The following is a 26,801-nucleotide window of genomic DNA, read 5'->3' as shown; positions in this document are numbered from 1 at the left end:
CTTGGCTGTGAAGACCCAACCTCGAGCCAAGTTCCCAGCGTCTGGCAGGCATTTTCCTGGAGGGGCTCTGCTGGCTCAGGAGGCATCTTCCACTTCTGCTGCCTGATTGCCTGACGATCCAAAAGGAAATTTATTCATAGATAATTTGAAACAGTCTGAAGTCCTTCCAATGCCAGAGAGAGTGCATAAGAATCAGCAAGCCCCCAAGGGTAGCGCTCCCACAGCTATCCCTGTCTTCACCCTTCCTGTCTTCCAGTTTGACATCCCACAAAGCGATGACCAATGACCACCACCCATCCATGACCACCTCGGCCCAGGCTCATTGCTGGGGATTATTAGAGTCCCCGATTGGCTATGGAAAGGGAGGTATGAATGGAGGGATGAGGTGGGAGACATCTGAGGTTGCCCCCAGAACACAGCCTCTGCGAAGCTGGAGGTGCTGCCATCTCCATGGTCAGCAACAGCCCGTGGTGTTGAGCCAAGCTTTTGCAGTCCATGGAAGCCACTTCCTACCTTTCCACTTGGCCTGCCATTTTGCCTGGTGATGCCATTTAGGGCTCTGCTCTTGGAGTGTGATGGACAGAGGCCAGTATTCCCGGTGGTCACAATGGTTGCAGTTCCCTCCAATCCTGCAGGAGCAGGAAGGACAAAGCTGGTTCCCTTGATGCTCTGTGTGTTTTCATTTTTGTTTCTCAAGAGTTCATTGAAGCTTTTTTCCCCCTTTTGTTTGTTTGTTTTGCTAACGTGCTGAGAGAAGAGAGAAAAATAAATCATCAAGACCTTTGTTTTTCTCCATATGAATCTCCAGCTGGTTCCTACTCTGAGATCCTGTTCCTGTCATCATCACCAGCTTCTGATGATTCTGCAGGCAAAGTGGGTGGTGTTTTTTTCCATTAAAAAAAAAAAAACCCTCTCAAACAGAAGCCCTGAAACTGCTCCCTTCCCTCGGACACCCACAGTCATCTGAAATACTTGCCATTTGCACAAGATCCCAAGGGTGGCCCTCGGACGGCTCTCACTATCACCAGAAGGACAGCACGCCCATGTCCCAGCAGCTTGGTGGCAGCTGGAAGTGTCTCCTTCGGTCTGTACTTCTTGGCAGTGCCCATCTCAGCCTGCGCCATCTGTGCTCAGCCCAGCCTCATCTCTGGGTAGGGTGGGTTCCCTTTTCTCTTTCCCGTCTCTGTTGGAGGATTTGTCATGGCTGTGCAGTCAGGGTGGGCCCACCGGTCATGAAATCCTTGCCCCTGACCTTGCAGGAAACGCCTTCCACTGGGGCTGACCATTCTTACACATCCTCCTCTGGAACTGGCTGAAGTGGCTGCCTCTAAGCCAACTGGGTGGCCACCTTTTCCTCTCCTAAGTCAGCCCCCAAGCCCAGGACGCCCTGTAAATGGGCTCTCTGCAAAAGGAAGCTGTTGGTTTTGTGCCAAGATGCATGGCATCCGAGGTCAAGGCCAGTCGCACATAGGACAACCATGAAGTCTGTGCTTGCGGGTCTCCGCGGGGAGCTCACACGCCAGGGGACGTGATCAGTGTGTATTATTCTCAAATGGATGGTGACCATTGTGGTTGATCATTAAAAGCTGTAGACTTCATTTTTTTCCCAAGAAAAACAAATGCTTTTAAAGAGAATGTAGAACATATGTACATCCTGAAAGCTTTTGGAAACAAATACTTTTCTTTTTCTTCAATAATGGGCTATTATACTTGACTTTACAAAGATCACTACCTTATTTTCTTGAGTATCCTTGTGAGGTCGGAGAGACCACTTTTGTTCTCATTTTACTGATGAAATGAGGAAACTGAGGCCTAGAGAGATTAATGGCCCTGAAGCCAAGATGGGAACACACATTCTCAATATGTCTAACAGGACTCTGTTTCCCGGACCACCATAGCTCAACTCTCTCTACTGAGTAAATATCTCCCAACAGGAGGGAAAGAAACTAGCCCTTACCAATCACCCTCTATGTCCTAGAAACTCCAATAAGCACTTTTTCTCGACTGTTTGCATTTTCGACAATTTAGCACTCAGATCAGAGAGGTTAAGTAACTGGCCCAAAGTCTCCCAGTTAGTAAGGAATGGGGCTGGGATTTGAATGCAGGGGTGTTTGATGCTGAAGCCAGAGCTTTGTCGCCGAGCCTTCTGAGTTCAGCAAGCAGGGTAGATTTGGGAGAAAAGAGATGAAGGAAGTAAACAGATGCCTAGGCAGGTCAAATAAACCGATCGCCAAGATTCAGATCTTTGCCTGGAGTTAGACCATCGTGTCTGCCACTGAGCAGCCTGAAAATTCCCCACCCGGCTTCCCACAGCACTTTTGACACTGGCCCCACAAGTCCACCAAATCTATCAGCACCAGGCATGGTTCTGCAAAGGTGCCACCCGACCACGTGCAAAGGGAGGTAGAGAATTCTTGGATTTGCCTTTCTGATTAACTGGTCCTTCAGGGGTTCATGTGCTAGTTTTTGTTGTTGTTGTTGTTGTTGTTGTTGTTGTTGTTGTTTTAACTAGAATCTAAAAGGTTGATTATTTCGGGTTTTTCTTATAAAGTATGCAATATCAACCAAGTCTTCATATGCCAGTACTAAGGGTCTGCGATGGCAATAGCATGATCACAGCACACAGGCGAGGTGCTTTCTTTTTTTGTTTTGAGACAGGGTCTTGCTGTCACCCAGGCTGAAGTGCAGTGGTGTGATCTTGGCTCACTGCAACCTCCGCCTTGTTGGGCTCAAGAGATCCTCCCACTTCAGCTTCCCAAGTAGCTGGGATTACAGGTGTGCACTACCACATCCGGATACTTTTTGTATTTTCAGTAGAGATGGGGTTTCACCATGTTGGCCAGGCTGGTCTCAAACTCCTGAGCTCAGGTGATCCACCTGTCTGGGCCTCCCAAAGTGCTGGGATGACAGGTGCTTTCTTGGATTTACGTTCACCTCCATTAATTCACACGAGAACCCCAGGGACAGTTTCTCATCCGCATCTTAGAGATGGAGACTCTGAAGCCCAAAGGCATTCTGGTGACTCAGGGTGGGGTTCAACTCTTAGTCTCTTAACAGCAAAATTCCCCAGGGGGGGCCTCCTCCCACAGGAAATGCCACCACCATCTGGGCATGCCCCTGCCTCACTTTGCCCCACAAATGTTTCAGAAGTGTCCTCAAGTATCACCTCTGTACCACCAGATCACACCTACTCACCCTGGAAGTGAGGTTGTGAGCTGGAATCCATGGCAGGGGAAGACTTCCTCTCCCAACACTGACAGGCAATTGTTGGGATGTCCTGGCATTTAGGGCGGCGAGCCTGGAGGGACAGGCTCAATAATGGTCCCCAAAGATGTCCCCAGAATTTGCAAACATTTGACCTCACATGGTTAAAGGGACTCTGCAGACGTGATGACGTGAAGGATCTTGGGGTTGGGGGATGGTATTGGGTTATCTGGGAGGGCCCAATGTAGTCCCAGGGCACTTACAAGAGGGAGGGAGGAGGGTCGGACTCAGAGAAGACATGACCATGGAAACCCAAGTCAGAGTGATGTGGCTGGAAGCCAAGGAAGGTGGCAGCCTCCGGAAGCTGGAAGAGGCAAGGAATGAAGTCTTTCCTAGAAGCCAGATGCAGTGGCTCATACCTGTAATCCCAGCACTTTGGGAGGCCAAGGCGGGCGGATTGCTTGAGCTCAGGAGTTCGAGACCAGCCTGGGCAAAATGGTGAAACAACATCTCTACTAAAAGTACCAAAAAAATTAGCCAGGTGTGGTAGCTCACACCTGTAGTCCTAGCTACTTGGGAGGCTAAGGTGGGAGGATGGCTTGAGCCTGGTAGGCGGAAGTTGTAGATCCAAGATCATGCCATTGCACTCCAGCCTGGGCAACAAAGCCAGACCCTGTCTCAAACAACAACGAATTCTCTCCTAGAGCCTCCAGAAGGAGCAGCCCTGCTGATCCCTTGATTTCAACCCCATAATACCCATTTTGGACTTCCGCCCTCTGGAACTTGGGATAAGGTGACACATTTGTGTTGAGGCCACTAAGTTTGTGGCAGTTTGTTACAGCTGCAAGAGGAAACTCAAGCACACAGCATTACAGACTCAAGTCCAGTGGATGGGGCTCCACCACACAAAAGAAATACAAGCCTATTGGCCCATGAAGTCACGAAGGCCACCACCAGTGTCCAGCTACACCAGATGACATGACAAGTTCCCCTTTGGGGTTGAAATACGCCCAATCAAATTCACCTGCAGATTACTGCTAGCATAGCCTTAGGGTCAGAAATCAGTCATTTCCCCTTATGCAACCATTTCAATCCATTTTAAAATTATTATCATTTTTTAGAGACAGGGTCTGGCTATGTTGCCCAGGCTGGACTCAAATTCTTGCACTCAAGTGATCCTCCCATTCAGCTTCCCAAGTGGCTGGGACTACAGGCACACGCCACCATGCCTGTCCAATCCATTTTATATGAAGCCTTATGAGAAAATACTCCCCACCACCTCATTTTTTCCACGAATGTGGTAAGGCCTTGGTCCAGGAAACAGAAAAAAGAAAAGTATCACACTGTTTCAGAATGCAAGGGAAATTAATTAAATCCAAATTTTCAGAGAACATTAAAATTTGAACACAACTCAAAACATACTTGAGATTCAGACTGGATTTCAAAACACTTTCTGAGAAGACAACCAAAAAAAACCGCAAACGACTTTGCTTTAGATGATTCTCCCAAAATACCCCGAAGGGAGCTAGAAGGGAATGGTCAAGGAAGGCAGGTGGCAAAAGACTGTGAGGTTTTAGGGGAAAGTAAAAAAAAAAAAAAAAAAAGGAAAAATTCAGGGTTGTCTCTTGGTTCTCAGTAATCCTGGGGCTAGACAGACACTGCTGGATGAAGTGAACATCAGGAAATACCTCTGTGGAATGTGAAACCAAAGCAATTTGAAACAGGGTATGGCTTAGCCAGCCGGGGAGGTGGTGCTGCTCATTTGAAAGTGCAAAGCAAACTACGATTTCACGGAGGGAGCTCGCTGGGAACAGGCATTCGAGGGCTGGATCTGGGGAGTCTTCTCTCAGGAAAGGGCACCCCCAGAGGCTCATTTTCTTGGTCAAGACACAATTATCATCTCTGAGACTCTCCTGTGATTGGAAGGTCTCTCCAGAGAACACTCAACCTCATAAAAATGATTCCAGTAGGCGGGGCGCAGTGGTTGATGCCTGTAATCCCAGCACTTTGGCAGGCCGAGGCAGGAAGATCACTTGAGCCTAGGAGTTTGGGACCAGCCTGGCCAACCCAGCAAGATCTCGTCTCTACAAAAAATAAAATTAGTTGCGTGTGGTGGCACACACCTCTAATCCCAGCTACTCAGGAGGCTGAGATGGGAGGATGGCTTGAGCCCGGGAGGCAGAGGTTGCAGTGAGCCAAGATTGCACCACTGCACTTCAGCCTGGGTGACACAGCAATACCCTGTCTCAAAAAAAAAAAAAAGTAGAAACAATCTAATATCCAAAACAAGGAGAGTAAACAAGTTATGGTATATTCATGTGGTTAAATATTATACAGCAATTAAAATCATGTTTCCAAAGACTATTTAAGGACCAGAATGAGTCTTAATAAAATAATATTATGTGAAAAAGGCAAATATAACAAAAATTCCATTGTACTCAATAATTATGTATTTGTACAGATTGACAGTTTTGTGGAGGGTGGTCAGTGTAGGGGCTTTGGAATTAGAGTGATTTCCATTGGGGGTCTGGTGCTGTCACTTCTTAGCCATGTGAATGTGGTAAATGATTCCCTCTCTCTGACTTCATTGTCTCACCTATAAGATGGGCTGGGACTGGATGAAGTGATTTCAATGCCTGTGAAATATTAAGTGGCAAAGCAGCTGCTGCTGATCTGTTCAGTATTATTACCATGATGGTTTCTTATCTCTACTATTATTATTTCTCTGTCCTCCAATTACTACCTGAGCAATTCTGTGCCTTGGCCCCATCCCAGAAGTTACTGTATTTTTAGATGTAACAAAGGCAGCTCCAATGCTGAGTGCTTGTAAATATCAGCACTGGAGCACGTGAGCCCCCAAGATGCTAGTGCCTCATGGTGCTAGTGCAGATGGATCCTGAAAACCTGCAGGCTGCCTGGGCTGGGTGAGAGATCAGAGGCATGGAGGGCTGGGGAGCAGGGTGCTGTATGGCCATTAAAGGTCAACACTGAAGGTGTGTGGTGAGTTGAGATAGCCCAGCACTGCTGGTAATCAGTCAGGCCCCACCCCACCCCCCTTCCACCCAGGTCTGCAAAGCGGAAGATGCCTTTGTCATCAGGGAGGCAAGGAGAGGCTTCCTGTTACTTGTATAGTTTCCCAGCTCTACAAAGGGAATGAGGGTGCGATAAGGGGGATCAACAATAACAACAGGTAGAGTGTTATACATTCTATACAAGAAGGCGTATATAATAGTATACATATTACATGCAATAATTATATGTAATGTAGTACATATAATACTGTCTTAGTTTGTTCTCACACTGCTAATAAAGACATACCTGAGACTGGGTAATTTATAAAGGAAAGAGATTGAATGAACTCACAGTTCCACATGGCTGGGGAGGCCTCACAATCATGGCAGAAGATGAAGAGCAAAGTGACATCTTACATGGCGGCCAACAAAGAGAGCATGTGCAGGGAAACTCTCCCTTATAAAACCATCGGATTTCGTGAGACTTATTCACTACTAGGAAAACAGTATGGAGGAAACCATCGCCATGATTCAGTTACCTCCCACCAGGTCCCTCCCACAACATGTGGGAATTGTGGGAGCTGCAAATCAAGATGAGATTTGAGTGGGGACACAGCCAAACCATAACAAATACATAATAGTTAATTATATTATATATACTATACAGTATATATAGCATATAATAAAATAGTTAATATTTTCTATATAGTATATATACTTATAACAATTATATTATTCTCCATTAGATAATACATAATACTTGTAACTATTATGATTATAGTTATATTATTCTCTATAATATATAATACAACTAATATTATTACAGTTATCTTATTCTCCCTTAGATAATATATAATACCTATAACTATTATGATTATTATTCTGTTCCTGAGTTTGTCTTTGGTTATTCTCTGGAGCACTGGAGAGCTTGGCTTCAGCAGATGGGGCCCCTAGATTCCAGCCTCACTCCTGCCTGGTTAGACTGATACATGTATGTAAGACTCTTCCAACCTCTGCTTCTTTAACAATGAATGCTGGGAGCAAGCAGCATTTCACAAGTACATGCTAAGTGCCAGACACTGCCCCTGCATATCCCTTCAAAGCATTGCCACAGCACTGTGGGCTGGGTGTCATTCTGTGATATATGCCAGGATATATTATGTTCTGTGGGAGCCTGCCACCCACTTGTCCCTTCCCTGTACACACTGCCATTCCCCCCCAACACGGGGAACTCTGCTACCCCCTTGAAGGTTTTGACTAATAGAATCATGTCATGCCAGCCCAGTGCTTAGCTTTGAAGAGATCTAGAAGTTTCTGCTTCCCTTCTCTTGAAATATTTGCTCTGAGGACACTCCCTCTTGGAGTCCAGCCACATGGAGAGGCCATGTATAGGCACTGAGGCTAACAACCCCAGCTGAGCTCCCAGCCCGCAGCCAGCATCAACCACCAGCCGTAGAAGTGCGCCATCTTGGACATCAGCCCAGGCGGGCCTTCAGATAACTTTAGCACCAGCCAATATCTGACTGCAGCCTCAGGAGACACTGTTAGCAAGAACAGTGATGGAGCCCTGTTTACTCATACCATATGATATGGTTTGACTCGGTGTCCCCACCCAAATCTCACCTTGAATTGTATTCCCATAATTTACATGTGTTGTGGGAGGGACCCAGTGGGAGATAATTGAATCATGGTGGTGGTTTCCCCATGCTGTTCTCATGGTAGTGAATAAGCCTCATGAAATCAGATGGTTTTATCAGAGGTTTCTGCTTTTCCATCTTCCTCATTCTGTCTTTGCCTGCTGCCATCCACGTGAGACAGGACTTGCTCCTCCTTGCCCTCCACCACGATTGTGAGGCTGCCCTAGTCATGCGGAACTGTAAGTTCAATTTTTTTCTTTTGTAAATTGCCCAGTCTCGGGTATGTCTTTATCAGCAGTGTGAAAACGGACTAATACACCATAGAACCATGAGAACTAGTAACCAACTATTATTTTAACCACCATATTTTGCTGTGATTTTTTAGTGCAGCAATGGATAACTAGAACATACTTGTTTCCCATTTGCAGTTGGGGAAACTGAGATCTTGGAGGTGAAAAGAATTGCCCGATTCAGTTGCTAAGTAGCAGAACCAAGATTCCTGGAGCACAGGTTCCTGACTGTCAGGCCACACAGCCTCTGCACCAGGCTGGAAGAGGGAACACTGTGGGATGTGAAAGCTTCCCATGTATTCAGGAAGCTCTAAGATGAGCCGGCGAATGTGAGAGCCAGAAAGAGGGGTGACGAAGAAGCATGGCTCTGCTCCGCACTCACAAGAGGGCAGGGAGATGGGGCCCAACCAGCTTATTGAGTGACTCAGGGAACTATCCAACTGTCACAGGACATCACTTTGCGGGATAAAATCAGACTCACTGCCAGAGCCATGGCTGAAAAACAGACCTGAGTGGCGAAGGCGGCAGAATCTGTCTCCTGCACAGCAGAGCCTCCAAGCTCAAGCCATCATGTGTGACCAGAAACCAGAGGAGGGGCTGCTGGCACTCGTGACATGTCCAGACAGTAAGGTTTTGTGCACCTTCACATGGAGAGATGAAGGTGCATGATCCCTAAGGCAGCTGTGACAGGCCATAGGTTCCCAAGAACCCCAGCTTCCTTCTCGGGGTCAGAGCAGCAGAGAACCCTCAAGAAGAGGCTGTTATATTGCCTGCCCAGAGTAGGCCTGGAGGAAGCCCCAAGAATGATGGAAAATGGGGACCCAAGAAGGGTACACGTGCAGAGGTCCAGGCCGCTGTCCAGGGACACCTGGATTAATCCAGCCCCCTGGATTAAGGTGAGGTCTGTGATTTAGCAGCCACTGCTCACTTTCCTCCTGAGAGGGCAGCTGCCTTCTCCCTCCTGTCTGCTTTTAATCTAACCTATGTTTATTATTAGGAAACCTCTGGAAGTGGAACCTCTGGAAGTCAGAACCAAGCCCGGGGAAACAGCTTCAGGCATGTTGGCTCTGCTGTAGGGTAACCCATTTGTCCTGGTTTGCCCAGGACCTTCCTCGTTTTAGCACTGACAATCTCAAATCCCAGGAAACTCCTCCATCACAGACATTACCGCAGGACAATGGGTCACCTTAGACTACTTCTGCCACAGACACCAAAATTTGTTCACACTCTGTGGTCAGAACCAAAGCTCCCCTCCCTCCTCCAAATTAAAGAAAAAACCCAGGCTAGGTGGCTCACACCTGTAATCCCAGCACACTGGGAGGCTGAGGCAGGTGGATCACTTGAGGTCAGGAGTTCGAGACCAGCCTGGCCAACATGCTGAAACCTGTCTCTATTAAATATACAGATATTAGCAAGGGTGTGGTGGCGCTCACCTGTAATCCCAGCTACTTGAGTGGCTGAGGCACGAGAATCACTTGAACCTGAGAGGTGGAGGTTGTGGTGAGCTGAGATCACACCACCGTACTCCAGCCTAGGTGACAGAGTGGGACTCCATCTCAAAAAAAAAAAAAAAAAGAAAGAAAAAAGGAAAAGAAAAACCCCACTAGTTCATGGTCCCTTCTCTCACCTTGAGTGAGACCATCCTTGACCCTGGGGGAGAAAAGGCATGACATTGAGTAATAAAAATAGCAACAATAATAACAATGATAGTGGTAGCTAACACAACTAGAGTACTTCTTGAACATCAGATCATGTTGCAAGCCCTTCCCAAGTAGTACCTCTTTCAGTCCTCACCACAACCCAATAAGAGAGGCGCTAGTCTTACCACTGTTTCCTGGTGGAGGTTACTGAGTCTGGAGGAGTGAAGTGCGTTGCCCAAGATCACACAACCAGCTGCGGTGGAGTCGGGATTCTCACTCAAGCAGATTGTCTGAGTGCAAAGCTGACTGCGGCACTTTCTAGTTGGGTGGCTTTGGGCAATTAAATGAAGTCACCTCCTGAGCCTCACTTTGCTCATTTATATGGTTTGGCTCTGTGTCCCCACCCAAATTTCATCTTGAATCTTGAATTGTACTCCCATAATTCCCACATATTGTGGGAGGGACCCAGTGGGAGATAATTTGGATTGTAGGGATGGTTTCCCCCATACTGTTCTTGTGGTAGTGAATAAGTCTCATGAGATCTGAAGGTTTTATTAGGGGTTTCTGCGTTTGCATCTTCCTCATTTTTCTCTTGCCACCACCATGTAAGAAGTGCCTTTCACCTCCCACCATGACTGAACTGTAAATCCATTAAACTTCTTTTTCTTCCCAGTCTCAGGTATGTCTTTATCAGCAGCATGAAAATGGACTAATACAGTAAATTAGTACCAGTAGAGTGGGGCATTGCTGAAAATACACCCGAAAATGTGGAAGCAACTTTGGAACTGAGTAACAGGCAGAGGTTGGAACAGTTTGGAGGGCTCAGGTAAGACAGGAATATGTGGGAAAGTTTGGAACTTCCTAGAGATTTGTTGAATGGCTTTGACAAAAATGCTGATAGTGACATAAACAATAAGGTCCAGGTTGAGATGGTCTCAGATGGAAATGAGGATCTTGTTAGGAACTGGTACAAAGCTGACTCTTGTTTTGTTTTAGCAAAGAGACTGGAGGCATTTTACCCCAACCCTAGAGATTTGTGGAACTTTGAACTTGAGAGAGATGATTTAGGGTATCTGGTGGAAGACATTTTTAAGCAGCAAAGCATTCAAGAGGTGACTTGAGTGCTGTTAAAAGCATTCCAGGCCGGGCGCAGTGACTCACACTGTAATCCCAGCACTTTGGGAGGCTGAGGCGGGTGGATCACAAGGTCAGGAGTTCAAGACCAACCTGGCCAATATGGTGAAACCCCGTCTCTGCTAAAAACACAAAAATTAGCCAGGCTTGGTGGCAGGCACCTGTAGTCCCAGCTACTCGGGACTGAGGCTGAGGCAGAAGAATCACTTGAACCTGGGAGGCAGAGGTTGCAGTACGCCAAGATCACACCACTGCACTCTAGCCTGGATGACAGAGTGAGACTCCATCTCTTAAAAAAAAAAAAAAAAGCATTCCATTTTAAAAGGGAAACAGAGCATAAAAGTTTGGAAAATTTGCAGGCTGATGTTGCAGTAGAAAAGAAAAACCCATTTGTTGAGGAGAAATTCAAGCTGGCTGCAGAAATTTGCATAAGTAACAAGGAGCAGACTGTTAAACCCCAAGACAATGAGGAAAATATCTCCAGGGCACATCAGAGGTTTTCATGGCATCCCCTCCCATCACAGATCCGAAAGCCTAGGAGAAAACAATGGTTTTGTGGACCAGGACCAGGGTCCCCATGCTGTGTGCAGGCTAAGGACTTGGTGCCCTGCATCCCAGGTGCTCCAGCTGTTGCTAACAGGGGCCAAGGTATAGCTCATCTCATGGTTTCAGAGGGTGCAAGCCCCAAACCTTAGCAGCTTTCATGTGGTGTTAAGCCTGCAGGTACATGGAAGACAAGAAGTGAGGTTTGGGAACCTCCAGCTAGATTTCAGAAGATGTGTGGAAACGCCCGGATGCCCAGACAGAAGTTTGCTGCTGGGGTGGGGCCCTCATGGAAAACCTCTGCTAGGCCAGTGCAAAAGGGAAATGTGGGGTCAGAGTCTCCACAGAGAGTCCCTCCTGGGGCACCGCCTAGTGGAGCTGTGAGAAGATGGTCACTGTCCTGCAGACCCCAGAATGGTAGATCCACTGACAGCTTGCACCACGAACCTGGAAAAGTCACAGACACTCAACGCCAGCCTATGAAAGCAGCCAGGAGGGAGGCTGTACTCTGCAAAGCCACAGAGGCGGAGCTGCCCAAGACTGTGGGAACCCACCTCTTGCATCAGCATGACCTGGATGTGAGACATGGAGTCAAAGGAGATCATTTGGAGCTTTAAAATTTGACTGACCAACTGGATTTCAGATTTGTAAGGCCTTTGTTTTGCCCAACTTCTCCCATTTGTAACAGCTGTATTTATCCAATACCTGTACCCCCATTGTATCTAGGAAGTCTCTAGCTTGCTTTTGATTTTACAGGCTCATAGGTGGAAGGGACTTGCCTTATCTCAGATGAGACTTTGGGCTGTGGACTTTGGGGTTAATGTGGAACTTTGAACTTGAGAGAGACGATTTAGAGTATCTGCTGGAAGACATTTCTAAGCAGCAAAGCATTCAAGAGGTGACTTGAGTGCTGTTAAAAGCATTCCAGTCTGGGCGAGGTGACTCACACCTGTAATCCCAGCACTTTGGGAGGTCTGTTAGGAGTTAAGACTTTAGGGGACTGTTAGGAAGGCATGATTGGTTTGGTTTTGAAATATGAAGATATGAGATTTGGAAGGGCCAAGGGTGGAAAGATATGGTTTGCCTGTGTCCCCACCCAAATCTCATCTTGAATTGCACTCCATAATTCCCGTGTGCTGTGCGAGGGACCCAATGGGAGATAGTTTGAATCATGGAGGTGGTTTCCCCCATACTGTTCTTGTGGTAGTGAATAAGTCTCATGAGATCTGATGGTTTTATCTGCAGTTTCTGCTTTTGCATCTTCCTCATTTTTCTCTTGCCACTGCCATGTAAGAAGTGCCTTTCACCTCCCACCATGATTCTGAGGCCTCCCCAGCCATGTGGAACTGTAAATCCAATTAAACCTCTTTTTCTTCCCAGTCTCAGGTATGTCTTTATCAGCAGCATGAAAATGGACTAATACACTCATCTATAGAATGGGGGATAACAACCTTCCTCAGAGGACTATTGTGACAAAGAAATGAGAGAATATAACGAAACAGTCCAGTTCATTCCTAGTATGTAAGGGCCTGATAAATATATGTGGTGGTGATGATGATGATGATTACTATTTTTCCTATTGCGGAACTCAGTGGATATGGAACCTCCAGAAGCCAGCACAAACTCCAGGGAAACTAGATGAGGTGGCTCTTTCCCCTCCAGGCTAACCCAACCCAAGCCACACCCAGAAAGTGACTTAGGGCAGGGCACCAGCTGGCGGCATCAGAGGCTGCACCAAGCACATTCCCAAACACCTCACATGTGTCACTCAAAGTCAGGCACAGTCTTTAATGTACCTATAATGCTCCAGGAATAGGACATTTCTCCCAGAGGGGCTTTGGTAAAGGAGGGTGGGTTCAATGGCTCCTCTGAGACTCATCTGGCCTTGGTACTTGTATCAGTCAGTTATCATTGCAAAACAAACAACTGCAGAAGTTCAGAGGCAAACACCAGTGAGCGTTCACTACCCACATATCTGGGGTGGTTGGTAGGAGGCTCTGTTGATCTTGGCTGGGCTCTCCCAGATGTCTAGGAGTTGGCTAGATGTTGGCTAATCCAGGCTGGCCTCAGCAGGAACCACTAGATGGCTCACCTATGCTCCACATGTCTAACTAGGCTTGTTCTCACAATGGTGGCAGAGACTGAAGCGATTAAGTGGAAACATACAACACCCCTTGAGGCCTAGCCTGAGGACTGGCACATCATCACTTTCTTCTCATTCTCCTGGCTAAGGCAAGTCACAGAAGGTGGGGAATACCTGCCACCTGTGGACTGGAGAAGCTTCAAGGTCACATTACAAAAGGCATGAATATAGGAGGTGAGAAGCAATTCTCATTCAGGCTCAAATTGAGCCACTTGGTGGTGAAACATTACTCTTCCCAGTCAAACCTCTCCCCTACTCCATTTTTTTTTTTAAAGTACCAAATGTGTATTATAACATCCTGAAATCATTATTTCAAACCTCTCCCTAGTTAAGAACCTCTTTTTTATGTCCAAATAGCAAGTAGAAACCACATCTTTATAAACACATGAACCTCCTGAAGGTAGAGGTGACGCTCTTGAGAAGTTAACTTTTTATAAATTAGATATTATTTGCTTTAGGTAAGAAAGTTCTGCTATTCAGGTGAATCTTCAAAATTTTAAACAATTGCCGAAATAGACTACATTAAATTTAGCTTAGATAAGTTGCCTTAAAGGAGGAATCCAGCAAGGATTCTAGAAATTAGAAGTAACGACCTGGGAGTCCACATCTCAACAGTCTAGCCCTGTTTCTCCATCTGCAAAACTGGAATCATAACAATAGCGATGCTAATACTAATAACACTGTACATTATCTCATTTGAGTTTCCCCACAGTCTCGGAAGCTAGAGTAATTACTATCCTTTCATTGTACAGATTAGGAAAATGAGACTCAGAAAGGGTGAGTGATTTACCCAAAGTCACACAGCTCATCTTCAAGGCAGAGTTCGGTTAGAACCTCCGTGTTCCCTTCTACACTGCTGATGGGAATGTAAACTAGTACAATCACTATGGAAAATAGTGTGGAGATTCCTTAAGGAACTAAAAGTAGAATGGCCATTTGATCCAGCAATCCCACTACTAGGTATCTACCTAGAGGAAAAGGAGTCATTACATGAAAAAGATATTTGCACACACATGTTTATAGCAGCACAATTTGCAATTGCAAAATTGTGGAACCAACCCAAATGCCCATCAATCAACGAGTGAATAAAGAAACCATGGCATATATATACAATGAAATGCTACTCGGCCATAAAAAGGAATGAATTAATGGCATTCACAGCAACCTGGATGGAATTGGAGGCTATCATTCTAAGTGAAGTAACTCAGGAATGGAAAACCAAACATCGTATGTTCTCACTCATAGGTGGGAGCTAAGCTATGAGGATGCAAAAGCATAAGAATGACACAATGGACTTTGGGGACTCAGGGAAAGGGTGGGAAGTGGGTGAGGGATAAAAGACTACAAGTTGGGTTCAGTGTATACTGCTTGGGTGATGGGTGCACCAGAATCTCACAGATCACCACTAAAGAACTTACTCATGTAACTGAATACCATCTTTTCCCCTAAAAGCCTATGGAAATAAAAAAATGTTTTTAATTTAAAAAATGAAACAAAACCTCTGTGTTCCAACTCTCAATCCTAAGATCTTTTTCCCTCCCCAGTTATGCAACCCAGCAAAAAGATAACTAGCGAATGGGAGGGTGGGATTAACTCACACGGCCTTTGTGGGTTTCTCATTAGAAGAAACTGTTCTTTCCCTTGCTTTTCCATTGTGGTTTTTCTTTTTTTTTCTTTTTTTTTCTGATTTTACCATGAACCACCTCGTTCGGATATACCCAGTCTAGCTTCCTGGAACCGTGCAGAAAAGCTGCTCTCAAAGCCTCCTCCTCCCGTTTTTTCCCTTCTCTTTTTCCAGTTGCAGCTGCAGCCTGGGCCCTGAGTGCCAGCTAGCCAGCAGCTGGGAATGCCTGCATTTTTGGGAATCCAGCAGACCAAGGCCCCGTTTTTTTCTATCACCAGTAGGCACTTTCCCCCAGAAGGCCTGCCAAAGCTGTCTCCAAGGCCCTAACAGTGTCCTGAGGGCCCCAGAGAAACAACTGAACAAGATTAAGACCAATAAAACAGACTTCGCTTCTAAAAGACGGCCAAACGCTCTCAACATGGCAGAAACTGGAAGCATCAAGACTTAGAAAATTGTATCTTAGAAAACATCCCATCATCACTGGAGTGCTGTTGAATTTCCTTTTACTATCATTTTGACATTGGAAAAAGGCCCCAGGCCCCAGGCTGGAGGTCAGGAAGAGCAGAGCTGTGGCAAGCCTAGAACCCGGGCCACTAAGCCAGCTGCTTTCAAGGCCACATGTGCAGGGGAACCGCACAGAGCTGTCTGAGTCTGGAACCGTCCGTCTGGAGTCTGAGCTAGGTGTGCCTGTGGGTGGCACTGGCTAATTGCTCTCTTGTTTTCTTTCAATAAATAGCACCCTTGTTCAGGTCCTCTGAACTCCTGTTGAGGAAGCAGGAAAATAGTCAAGATCCCTGCCCTCTGGGGCTGGCATTTTACTGGGGGAAGCAGATAATAAAGAATACATGTGGCCGGGCGTGTTGAGTGGCTCACGCCTGTAATCCCAGCACTTTGGGAGGCTGAGGCAGACGGATTACCTGAGGTCGGGAGTTTGAGACCAGCCTGGTCAACATGGTGAAATCCCATCTCTACTAAAAATACAAAAAAAAATTAGCCAGGTGTGGTGGTGCACACCTGTAATCCCAGTTACTAAGGAGGCTGAGGCAGGAGAATCTCTTGAACCCGGGAAGTGGAGGTTACAGTGAGCTGAGATCGAGCCACTGCACTCCAGCCTGGGCAACAGAGCAAGACTCCATCTCAAAAAAAAAAAAAAAAAAAGAGGGAGGCAGGAGGATCAGGTCAGAGGAGAAGTGACGACAGAATCAGAGGTTGGAATGTGCGCTTCGAAGATGGAGGAAAGAGCCATGAGCTAAGGAATTCAGGAAGTTTCTACATGCTGGACAAGGTCAGGGAACAGAGCCTCTCATAGCATGCCAGAAGGAATGCAGCCCTGTGGACGACTTGGTTTTAGCCCGGTGAGAGGCATTTTGGACTTCTGGCCTCCAGAAGTGTGAGATAATGAATGTTCATTGTTTTAAGCACTCGGTTTGTGATCATCTGTTACAGCAGCAACAGGAAGCGATCACAGGGATTTAGGCAAAGCTGGGGGGAAAGTGTTCCAGGCACAGCCACAGCAGGTGTGAAGGCCCTGAGGCAGGGAGCATATTTGGAAGGCTCCAGGAACAGTGAGGAGGCTGGGGTGGCTGGGGCAGTATGGATGAGAGGAGGAGATGAGAGAGGGAATAGGTTGGTGTGTGTGGTGACGGAGACCTTGGAAAAAGCTCTGACTTTTGCTTGGAGAGACATGGGGAGCCCCTGCAGGTCTCATCAGAGATGTCAGCAGGTTGAGTGGAAAGGACCTTGTTGGGACACATTCTTTCCCAGCTCCCACACTAACCAGCATGACATCGGGGATGTCACCGTGCTATGGCGCCCGCTCCAAGGGCAGGGGACTTTGTTTTATTTACTACTCAAGACACGGAACCTAATCACATCTGCAAAGACCTTTTTTCCCAATAAAATCACATTCACAGGTTCTGGGTGGACACATCTTTGGGAGGACCAGCATTCAGCCTAGTCCACCCCTCTGGCTCCTGTTCACAGCCCGGGGTCTCAGGAAACGGAGCTGCTCTAAAACGACGCCTGGACCCACAGGCACGCGTGATCAGTTACAAGCTCTTCCCTTTCGCTCCGGATTAGAGACTTCCTTTTCCCGAGCTCTTTATCCCGTGTCCAGTCCCACGTGTTGACTGCCATCTGGAGCTGACATACCTGGAAGTGAAGTGATGACAGAGGGAGCACCCTAGATAAAATGAGGATGGTAGCTACCTGGGGGCTCAACACCCACAGCAGGGCCCCTGCCATTCCAGACCTCCCTGGGCAGAAGAAACCTTGTCTCTCACTTTCCATCCCTCCTGATAACGTGCCCCTCAACCTTCACCTGTGGGCAGGTCTATCCTTGCCTTTTTCTCTCCCTTCTTCCCCGTCTTTCTGCCTTTTGCCTCGCTCTTTGGGTTTTCAGGAACTATCACTCACTAAACCATCAATACATCCCATTTTGCCTGGGGCAGCCCAGGTTTACGTGGGTTGTCCCAGTGTAATTAGAAACAGCAGCCTTTTCACTCGAGATGCCCCAGTTTGGACAATAAATTCTGTGGTCCTGCTGCACAGGAATACCCTTTCTGAGCCAGAGTTCATCAGCCTGAACAATGTGCCGGACTCCATGGCAAGGCATTAAAATTCCCACAAAGACACCTCAAGCTGTTTATTTAAACTATGCAATAGAGAATGTGATTTAAAACACAAAAACCTGAAACCAGGTATAAAGTCGCCATCCAGCCTTCCAGCTGTCCAAGTCAAATGTTTTCAAGCCATCCCCAATTGCTCTCTGTCATTTGTATCACTTGTGCCATTTGTCAGCAAATCCTATTGGTTCTGCCTTCTGGATACCTCTAGAATGCAACCCCTGCTGTCCACTCCCGGCAAGGCCACTGGCATCTCAGGCTGAACCATTGCAGGGCTTTAAACAGAAGAGTGACATGCTCCGGCTTGTATTTTAACATGCAACATGATCCTTTTAAAGCATTCACCCGTTCCTGTCACTCCTCTGCACAAAACTCTGCCAGGGCTCACATCTCACTCACAGCAAAAGCTTAAGTTCTCACAATGGTCCAGGAGGTCCTGTGTGATTCCCCCATCTCCTCCCAGTCGCTTGGCTGGCTGCCCTTCCTCATGGTGCCCTCATCCCTCCACTCCTGCCTCCTGGCAGTGCTGCTGGTCCTCAGGCAGGCCACCCACACCCACCACTCCTTGTCTTGACCTTTCTAAGGCCATGCAGATGTCCCTCCCAGGGAGGCCCCTCCTGGCCCCCATCTGAGACGATGCACACAGCCCTCCCCAGCATCCCCTTACCCCTACTCCCTTGACCTCTTTCTCCAAAGCTCTGATCCCCACTCATCTTCCTATTTGTTTTATTTGCTGACCTTATAGATCTCCCATCTGCTCCCACTAGAATCTCGGCTTTGAGAGGACAAGGATTTGGGTCTACTTTGTTCACTGCTGTGTCATGAGCTACTAAAACATATCTGGCACATAGTAGGTGCCCAACAAATATCTACTGAATTAATGAATGAGGATGCTTAGACTTCTTAAACAATTATCCATCTAAAACCAACTTATAAATAACATAAAACTACATTTTTTTTTAATTTATAAAAACAATTACTTGTTTTTACCACTACATACCACTATGTAATGGCTAAAATCTGAAATACACCAAACATTGCGAGGACATAGAGCAGCAGGAATCCTCACTGGTTGCCAGTGGGAATGCAAAATGGTGTAGCCACTTTGGAAGACAGTTTGACAGCATCTTCCAAAGATAATTATAATCTTACCATACAATCCAAAAATCATATTCCTAGGAATTTGTCAAACTGATCTGAAAGCTTATGTCTACACAGAAACCTACATATGGGCTGGGTGTGGTGCCTCATGCCTATAATCCCAGCACTTTGGGAGGCTGAGGCAGGCAGGTCACCTGAGGTTGGGAGTTTGAGACCAGCCTGGCCAATATGGTGAAACCCTGTCTCTACTAAAATACAAAAATTAGCCAGGCATGGTGGTGAGTGCCTGTAATCCCAGCTACGCGGGGAGCTGAGGCAGGAGAATTGTTTGAACCCAGGAGGCAGAGGTTGCAGTGAGCCGAGATTGCGCCTCGCATTCCAGCCTGAGCGATGGACCGAGACTCTGCCTCAAAAAATTAAAAAATAAAAAACCTGCACACAAATGTTTATGGCACCTTTATTCATAAATGCTAAAACCTGGGAGTAGCCAAGACATCCTTCAAGAGCTGAATGGATAAACTGTGATATGCCCATGCAATGGAATATTATTCAGTGATAAAAGAAATGAGCTATCAAGCCATGGATGGACCTAGAAGAACCTTAAATGCATATTGCCGAGTGAAAGAAGCTAATCTGAACAGACTCCATACGATTCCAGTTAAACGACATTCTGGAAAAGGCAAAACTATAGAGACGGTAAAAAGATGAGTGGCTGCCAGGGGTTTAGGGTGATGGAGGGATGAGTGGGCGGAGCACAGAGGATTTTCAGAGCCGTGAAACTACTCTATGTGATACTGTCATGGGCGCTCCAGCACTATGCATTTGTCAAAACCCATTGCCTGCAGAAAGCAAACAGTGAGGGAACCCTAATGTAAGCTAAGAACTTTCATTAGTAACACAGGAGTTCCCCCTTATCTGCAGTTCTGCTTTCCGTGGTTGATTACCCACCGTCAACAGCTGCCTGAAAATATTAACTGGAAAATTCCAGAAATCAACAATTCGTAAGTTTTCAACCGCACGCCATGCTGCACAGTGTGAGGAAATCTTGTGCCATCCTGCCAGGACATGAGCCTTCCTTGTGTCCAGCATATCAACGCTGTGGACACTACCCACCTGTCAGTCACTTAGTCGCTGCCTCAGTTATCAGATGGAAAGAAACATAGGAGATATGGGGCTTGGTGGCATCCACAGTTTCAGGCATCCACTGGGTGTGGGTGGATGTGGAACATGTGCCCTGAGGATAATAGGGGACCACTGTAATGTATAAATAGTGGCTCGTTCATTGTAACAAATGTCCTGTGCTAAATGCAAGATGTCAATAATGGGGAAACTGTCGAGGGGAGGTATAGGGGAATTTCTATACCATCTTCTCAATAATTTTTTTTTTTTTTTTTAGATGGAGTTTTGCTCTTGTTGCCCAAGCTGGAGTGCAATGACACGATCTCGGCTCACCACAACCTCAGCCTCCCGAGTAGCTGGGATTATAGGCTTGCGCCACCACACCCAGCTAATTTTGTATTTTTAATAGAAATGTGGTTTCTCCATGTTGGTCAGGCTGGTCTCAAACTCCCGATGTCAGGTGATCTGCCTGCCTTGGCTTCCCAAAGTTGTGGGATTACAGACGTGAGCCACCATACCCGGCCAAACTTTTTTTTTTTTTTTTTTTTTTTTTTTGAGACGGAGTCTTGCTCTGTCGCCCAGGCTGGAGTGCAGTGGCTGGATCTCAGCTCATTGCAAGCTCCGCCTCCTGGGTTTATGCCATTCTCCTGCCTCAGCCTCCCGAGTAGCTGGGACTACAAGCGCCGGCCACCTCGCCCGGCTAGTTTTTTGTATTTTTTTAGTAGAGACGGGGTTTCACCGTGTTAGCCAGGATGGTCTCGATCTCCTGACCTCGTGATCCGCCCGTCTTGGCCTCCCAAAGTGCTGGGATTACAGGCTTGAGCCACCGCGCCCGGCCCAAACTTTATTTTTTAATTAAAAAAACAGTGATATAATGTGGCAGTTGATGCCATTGTCCTGGAATGGAGTCACCTCTCACAGCTCAAATAAGGTGCTGGCCTCTGGACCCGCTGTGGGGAGCTAAGTCCACCAGAGGAGTGGGAAACCACATTGGCACCATATGCCACGGCCATTCAGGCCTCACTGGGCAGGGATGGTCATTGGCACAGTAAGTCAACCTCTGTTCTTTGCTAACATCCAGAGCAATTAAAGTAGTGGCAGTTGGTTCAAATATAATCATAAATGCAAAGGCAGTCGTGGACACCAAAGTCACATATCCTCAGTCACAAAGCACTCAACCAAGTGATTGGGAATATTGTCGTTGTGAAATAGAGTGTCTCCAGAGACAGCTGCCATCAACGCCTTCCCCCACGCCAGATGTGTGTGCTGCACCCCCCATGTGGGCAGGCCTGGGACTGGTTTTGACCAATAAAACGGGCAGAAGTGAGGCTGTGCGAGAGACTGGCAGCTTCCACGTCCCTTCTGTTGGAGACAGCCACCATGTGAGGAATTTGAGCTACTCTGAGCGCACAGTGCCACAGCAAAGCCTACGGTAGCAATAAGGAGAGAGAGATGACCGTCCAGGTGCCAACCTGCCAATCATCTCAGCTGAGGGGCCAGCCGCCATCTTGAAAGAAGCCATCTCGGACATTCCAGACGCAGCGTACACCACGGGGAACAGGAGAGCCACCCAGCTGATCCCACAATGGTGAGAAATAGACATTGTTGGGTTTTAAGTCACAAGAGAGAACTGAAACTCATTGAAATGGAGACAAAATGAAAACATTCTCAGAGAGAGCTTTCAGAATCTCTAACATGGGGGTCCGCAACGCCTGGATCACAGATGGGTATCAGTTCTGTTAGCAACCAGGCCACACAGGAGGTAAGCCGCAGGTGGGCAAAGCAAAGCTGAGCTCCGCCTCCTGTCAGAGATCAGCAGTGGCAAGAGATTCTCACAGGAGTGAGAACCCTATTGTGAACTGCGCACGCGAGGGATCTAGGTTCTGTGCTCCTTATGAGAATCTAATGCCTGATCATCTGTCACTGTCTCCCGTCGCCCCCAGATGGGACCATCTAGTTGCAGGGATACAAGCTCAGGACTCCCACTGATTCTACATTATAATGAGTATGTAATAATAATAGAAATAAGTGCACAGCACATGTAATGCACTTAAATTATGCCAAAACCATTCCTGCACCCTCCAGCCTGGTCTGTGGAAAAACTGTCTTCCACAAAACCAGTCCCTGGTGCCAAAAAGGTTGGGGACCGCTGCTCTAACACATAGTCACGCTCCCCAGGTTAAGAGACATTTATTTAGAAGACAGTGCAACTGTCCCTAGCCTCCCATTCCTAACCATCCCATCTGTTGGGGTCATACTCACCTCCTCTGTGGTTTTACTCACCTTTCCTAAGCTGCATTCCCCAACACATCCCCAGCACTCTACCCAAGGCCAAACCTCATTCTCTCCCCCAACTTGTCTAAAGAACTAGTCAACTCCCAAACCCTCCCTCTCTCACCACCATTGCTTCGCTGGTACAAAACTCCTTAGTTCAGTGGATGTTTCAAATAACTAAAAACTAATCTGGTCCCTTTACATAGGATTTCCTCATATGAGAAAGGAAGTATTTAGGCTGTATGTGTTGGGGCAGGGGAAACAACAGAAATTTTTTTGCCTTTTGTCTTATTCTTTAGGCATGTTTTTTATTTCTACCTTTTTTTCCTTAATAACGTGGAAGTTAGGCCAGGCGCGGTGGCTCATGCCTGTAATCCCAGCACTTTGGGAGGCTGAGGTGAGTGAATCACCTGAGGTGGGAAGTTTGAGACCAGCCTGGCCAACATGGTGAAACCCTTTCTCTACTAAAAATACAAAATTAGCCAGGCGTGGTGGCAGGTGCCTGTAATCCCAGCTACTCAGGAGGCTGAGGCAGGAAAATTGCTTGAACCTGGGAGGTGGAGGTTGTGGTAAGCCAAGATAGTGCCATTGCACTCCAGCCTGGACAACAAGAGCGAAACTCCATCTCACAACAACAACAAACAACAAACATGGAACTTTGTGAAATGTTTTGAGACCCCGAGAAGTGAAATGAGAATCCTGCTCGGCAGCCTCCCAGTGCTTCCTTGCTCCACAATTCATGAAAGAGGCATCTGCAGAACATAATCCTGTCCCAGCTTTCAGGGAAGCTGCAGCTCAGAGAGGAGCCAGACACGTGGCTAGCCAGTCCCATGAGATGCAAATGCTGTCATGCAGGAGTGGGGGCAGGCCGTGGAAGCAGGGAAGTGTTGGCTCAGCATTTCGGGAGGAGAGGATGCTCCTGCTGAGTTTTGAAGGCTGTTGTTCTGGAGGAAAATGTGGAAGAATTCAGCTTGGGAAGTGGCCATGTTGACAGGCAAGGAAGGGGAAGGGACCCCTAGAAGAGAGGGCCAGGAGGAGTGTGTTACACTTGGGAAACCACAGGACGCCCAATATGGTTGGCTTCAGGGTGGCTGTGCCTTTATGGGAAGCCAGGAACCTTGGAGATTGTCCTGCCAGGAATGTGAAACCGTGGAATGATGTGGAGTTAACAGCATCAGGCATGGTGGCGGGTGTCTGTAATCCCAGCTACTAGGGAGGCTGAGTAGCTGAGTAGCTTCCCTGCTTCCACGACCTGCCCCCACTCCTCCATGACAGCGTTCGCATCTCATGGGACTGGCTAGCCACGTGTCTGGCTCCTGTCTGAGCTGCAGCCACCCTGAAAGCCGGGACAGGGTTAGGTTCTGCAGATGCCTCTCTCATGAATTATGGAGCAAGGAAGCACTGGGAGGCCACCGAGCAGGATTCTTGTTTCTGCTGCGTGACGTTGTGCAAGTCACTTCTCAAGTCACTTTGGGGGTCTAGAAAGATCACTCGTATGAATTGGAACTGAGGCAGGAAGACCTCTTAGGGTGCCTCGGCTGTTGTTCTGGAGAAAAACATGGAAGAATTCAACTTGGGAAGTGGTTATGTTGACAGATAGGGGAGTCAGGGTGCTGGGGACATTTTAGAGAAGAGTCAGTTGGTGGCCTGTGACAGCTGGTGAAGGACTGGGCGTAGGGTTTTAGGATTCGGGATCTGCATGTCTAGGGATGCTGTTTGCTAAGAAATGGGAATGTGAGAACATGTCTGAGGGTGAGATGTGGAATTTACAATGTCTCCAGGCACCCAAGTGGAGATGCCTAGCCCACCCTGGAGAGGTGGGTCCAGGCTGGGAAGTGAAGCTGGAGCCATCGTCACAGGAGGGAGCGGACATGTGGGCTGCACACAGTTGCCCAAGGAGAATATGAAGAGGGGATAGAAATAGATTATGGTCAGGGAAATAGCATCATTTAAGAAGCAGGTGAAGGAAGAAGCCAAAGACAAGTCAAGACAAGGTAGGAAACCAGCAGGACTTATTTTCTGGTCACGACCCTGTTGACCAAGACAAAATCTGGTTCAGACAGAATAAAGTAAAGAAACAGAGGCAGGAACAAGCGGATGGCTATGAAAGTGATCCCTGGCTGTCCTCATTGCTCATTAACCTAGGACACTCCCGTCAGCTCTAACAGTTTACAAATGCCATGGCGACGACCCAGAAGTTATCACTCCTTTCCATAACAATGACCCGGAAGTTACTGCTGCTTTCCTAGAAAGTTCTAAATAAGCCACCCCTCAATTTGCATTAACCTGCCCCTTAATTTGCATGTTATTGAAAGCGGATAGAAGTGGGTATAAACACAGTTTGCAGGAGCCCATAGGCTGCGGATTCTGGGCACACTACCTATCAGTTAGCCCTGCTCCACAAGGAGAAATAGCACTGAATAAAATATTGCTGTTTAATACCACCAGATCGCCCTTCGGTTCTTTCCTGGGCAAAGCCAAGAATCCTCCCAGGCTAAGCCCCAGTTTTGGTGCTCACCTGTCCTGCAACAAATGATCTTAAATTTTAATATCAAAACCATAAAAGTGTGGAGAGAAAAATACAGGGAAAAAAATGTACATGATTTTGTAGTGGGGACTATTAGGTCTAATTTCTTGCCAGTCAATAACAATTGAATATTAGCAATTTCAACCTAATACATTTCTAAATGTCACCAAAGACAGAAAATATAATGAATGGTGTTTGGGTTTTTAAAAAGTATGCATATATATGTTTTCAAAAGCATATACAAGATTACAATGGGAAAATTTTTGCAACATGTATATATACCAAGGGTTCATAATTTAATATATAAAGAACTTCCAAAAATCAATTAAAGACAAACACTCCCTCAAACAAAGTGAGCAGGGAACATGGACTGGTGTATTAGTTACCTACTGCTGTGTAACAAGTTATCCCAAAACTCAGCAGCTCAAACAACAAACATGTATTATCTCACACTGTCTGAAGGTCAGGAATCCAGGAGCAGCTTAACTAGGGGGATTCTAATTCAGGGTGTCTCATGCAGTCAGGAGGTTAACTGGGGTTGTGGCCATTAAAAGGCTTGCTGGGCCTCCAAGGTCACACCCTCTGCTGTTAGTGAGAGCCTCAGCTCCTTCCTGGTTGTTGGCTGGAGGCCTCAGTCTCTTACCATGTGGGCCTCTCCACATGGCAGCTCACTTCAGGGCAAATGAGAGAGAGAAAGACAGACACATATGAAGAGACAGAGACAGAGAAAGAGAGAGAGAGATAGTTCACTGCCCACTGCCTAGTCTCCAAAGACACACAGGCACTTCCACTTAACTTAATTCATTAGAACCTGGCCGTTAAATCCAACCCACACTCCCTTCTTTGAAGGGAAGAGTATCAAACAATGTGTGCAGGCATTTTTAAAACCCAAAGGGAAATGTTAAAACACAATGGGAAATTTACAAAAGATGAAATATATGATACAAATAAGCACGAAAACAGCCCCCCTCTGCTTTCAGGGGAAATTAATTACTCCCAGGTCCACAGCACATGGAGTTCTCTCCAGCCTGCCTGTCTTCAGCAGGGCTGTTCCCTCTGCCGGCCGCGCTCTTCCTCTCCCCATCTGGCCTCCTCTTGCAATGGCCCCCTTGTCTCCTGGGAAAAGACTCCCTCCAGCCATCATGCTTAGGCCGAGTGAGCCTCCTCTTATTCCTGTTATCTCATTCATCATGCCGCATTGTAATCACCTCTCTCATTAGCCACCGAGCTCTCTGAACTCAGGGTCCATGACTTCATCATCATTTTACTTCTACTGCCTGGCATGTAGTAGACAAATAACTAGGTCTCACGTGATAAACGGTCTACAGAGTGCTTTTAGGGAACACAGAACCCATGTTTCCTGGGTCTGAAAAGGGAAGTCACAAAGACTGGGCTTCACTTCCCAGCCCTCTTGGAACGCAGTCCCTCTGAGTGAGGGATTTCTCCTCGCATAGACAGTCAGCTTGCAGACTCTGCAAACCTGGGCTCCTCCAGTTCTCTACAGCATGGAGGCTCCACAGGGTGAGGCTTATTCATCCGGACACACAATTCACATCTGTTCCTAACAACGGGCATCAAGTTGGCAGCTCAGCCCTGCCATGGGCCACAGTGGGCCACAGTGATAACCCCTGTTGTGTTTCACCAAATAAACTCTGGAACCCAGAGATCCACCGAGCTGGGACACCCTACCTGAGCCGCAGACACCTCCCCGCAAGCAGACAGCTCGTCCAAGGACTTTCCCACGTGGCAGCAAGCCCGTCAGCTTCTGCGTGTCGGCGTGTGTCTTGCTCTCCAGTTGTAAGTGCTCTTCAAGGGCAAAAAAACCCTCTACAAACACATCACCTTGTGCAGCACCATGGTCCACGAAGACTCTCACAAGTACGTCCTGGAAAGGAGAAAAGGTGACGAGGAGAAGCTGAGCTCAGGCAGC

At 47.2% G+C, this 26,801-nt stretch overlaps 1 protein-coding gene across 1 annotated transcript in view; it reads right to left on the bottom strand.

Annotated features, from left to right (window-relative positions):
- RFLNA (refilin A) overlaps nucleotides 1–26,801 on the bottom strand; it is a 213,354-nt gene that overhangs the window by 141,376 nt on the left and 45,177 nt on the right. Inside the window, exon 4 of the mRNA XM_077952638.1 lies at nucleotides 26,561–26,756. The gene's annotated coding sequence lies outside the window, so the exon portion shown is untranslated. The remainder of the gene's footprint in view (nucleotides 1–26,560; nucleotides 26,757–26,801) is intronic.

This window comes from Macaca mulatta, chromosome 11 (genome assembly GCF_049350105.2).
Source record: "Macaca mulatta isolate MMU2019108-1 chromosome 11, T2T-MMU8v2.0, whole genome shotgun sequence".
Classification (NCBI taxonomy): domain Eukaryota; kingdom Metazoa; phylum Chordata; class Mammalia; order Primates; family Cercopithecidae; genus Macaca; species Macaca mulatta.
Note: the sequence above shows the minus strand (reverse complement) of the source record. Positions and strands in the feature narration are given on the sequence as shown.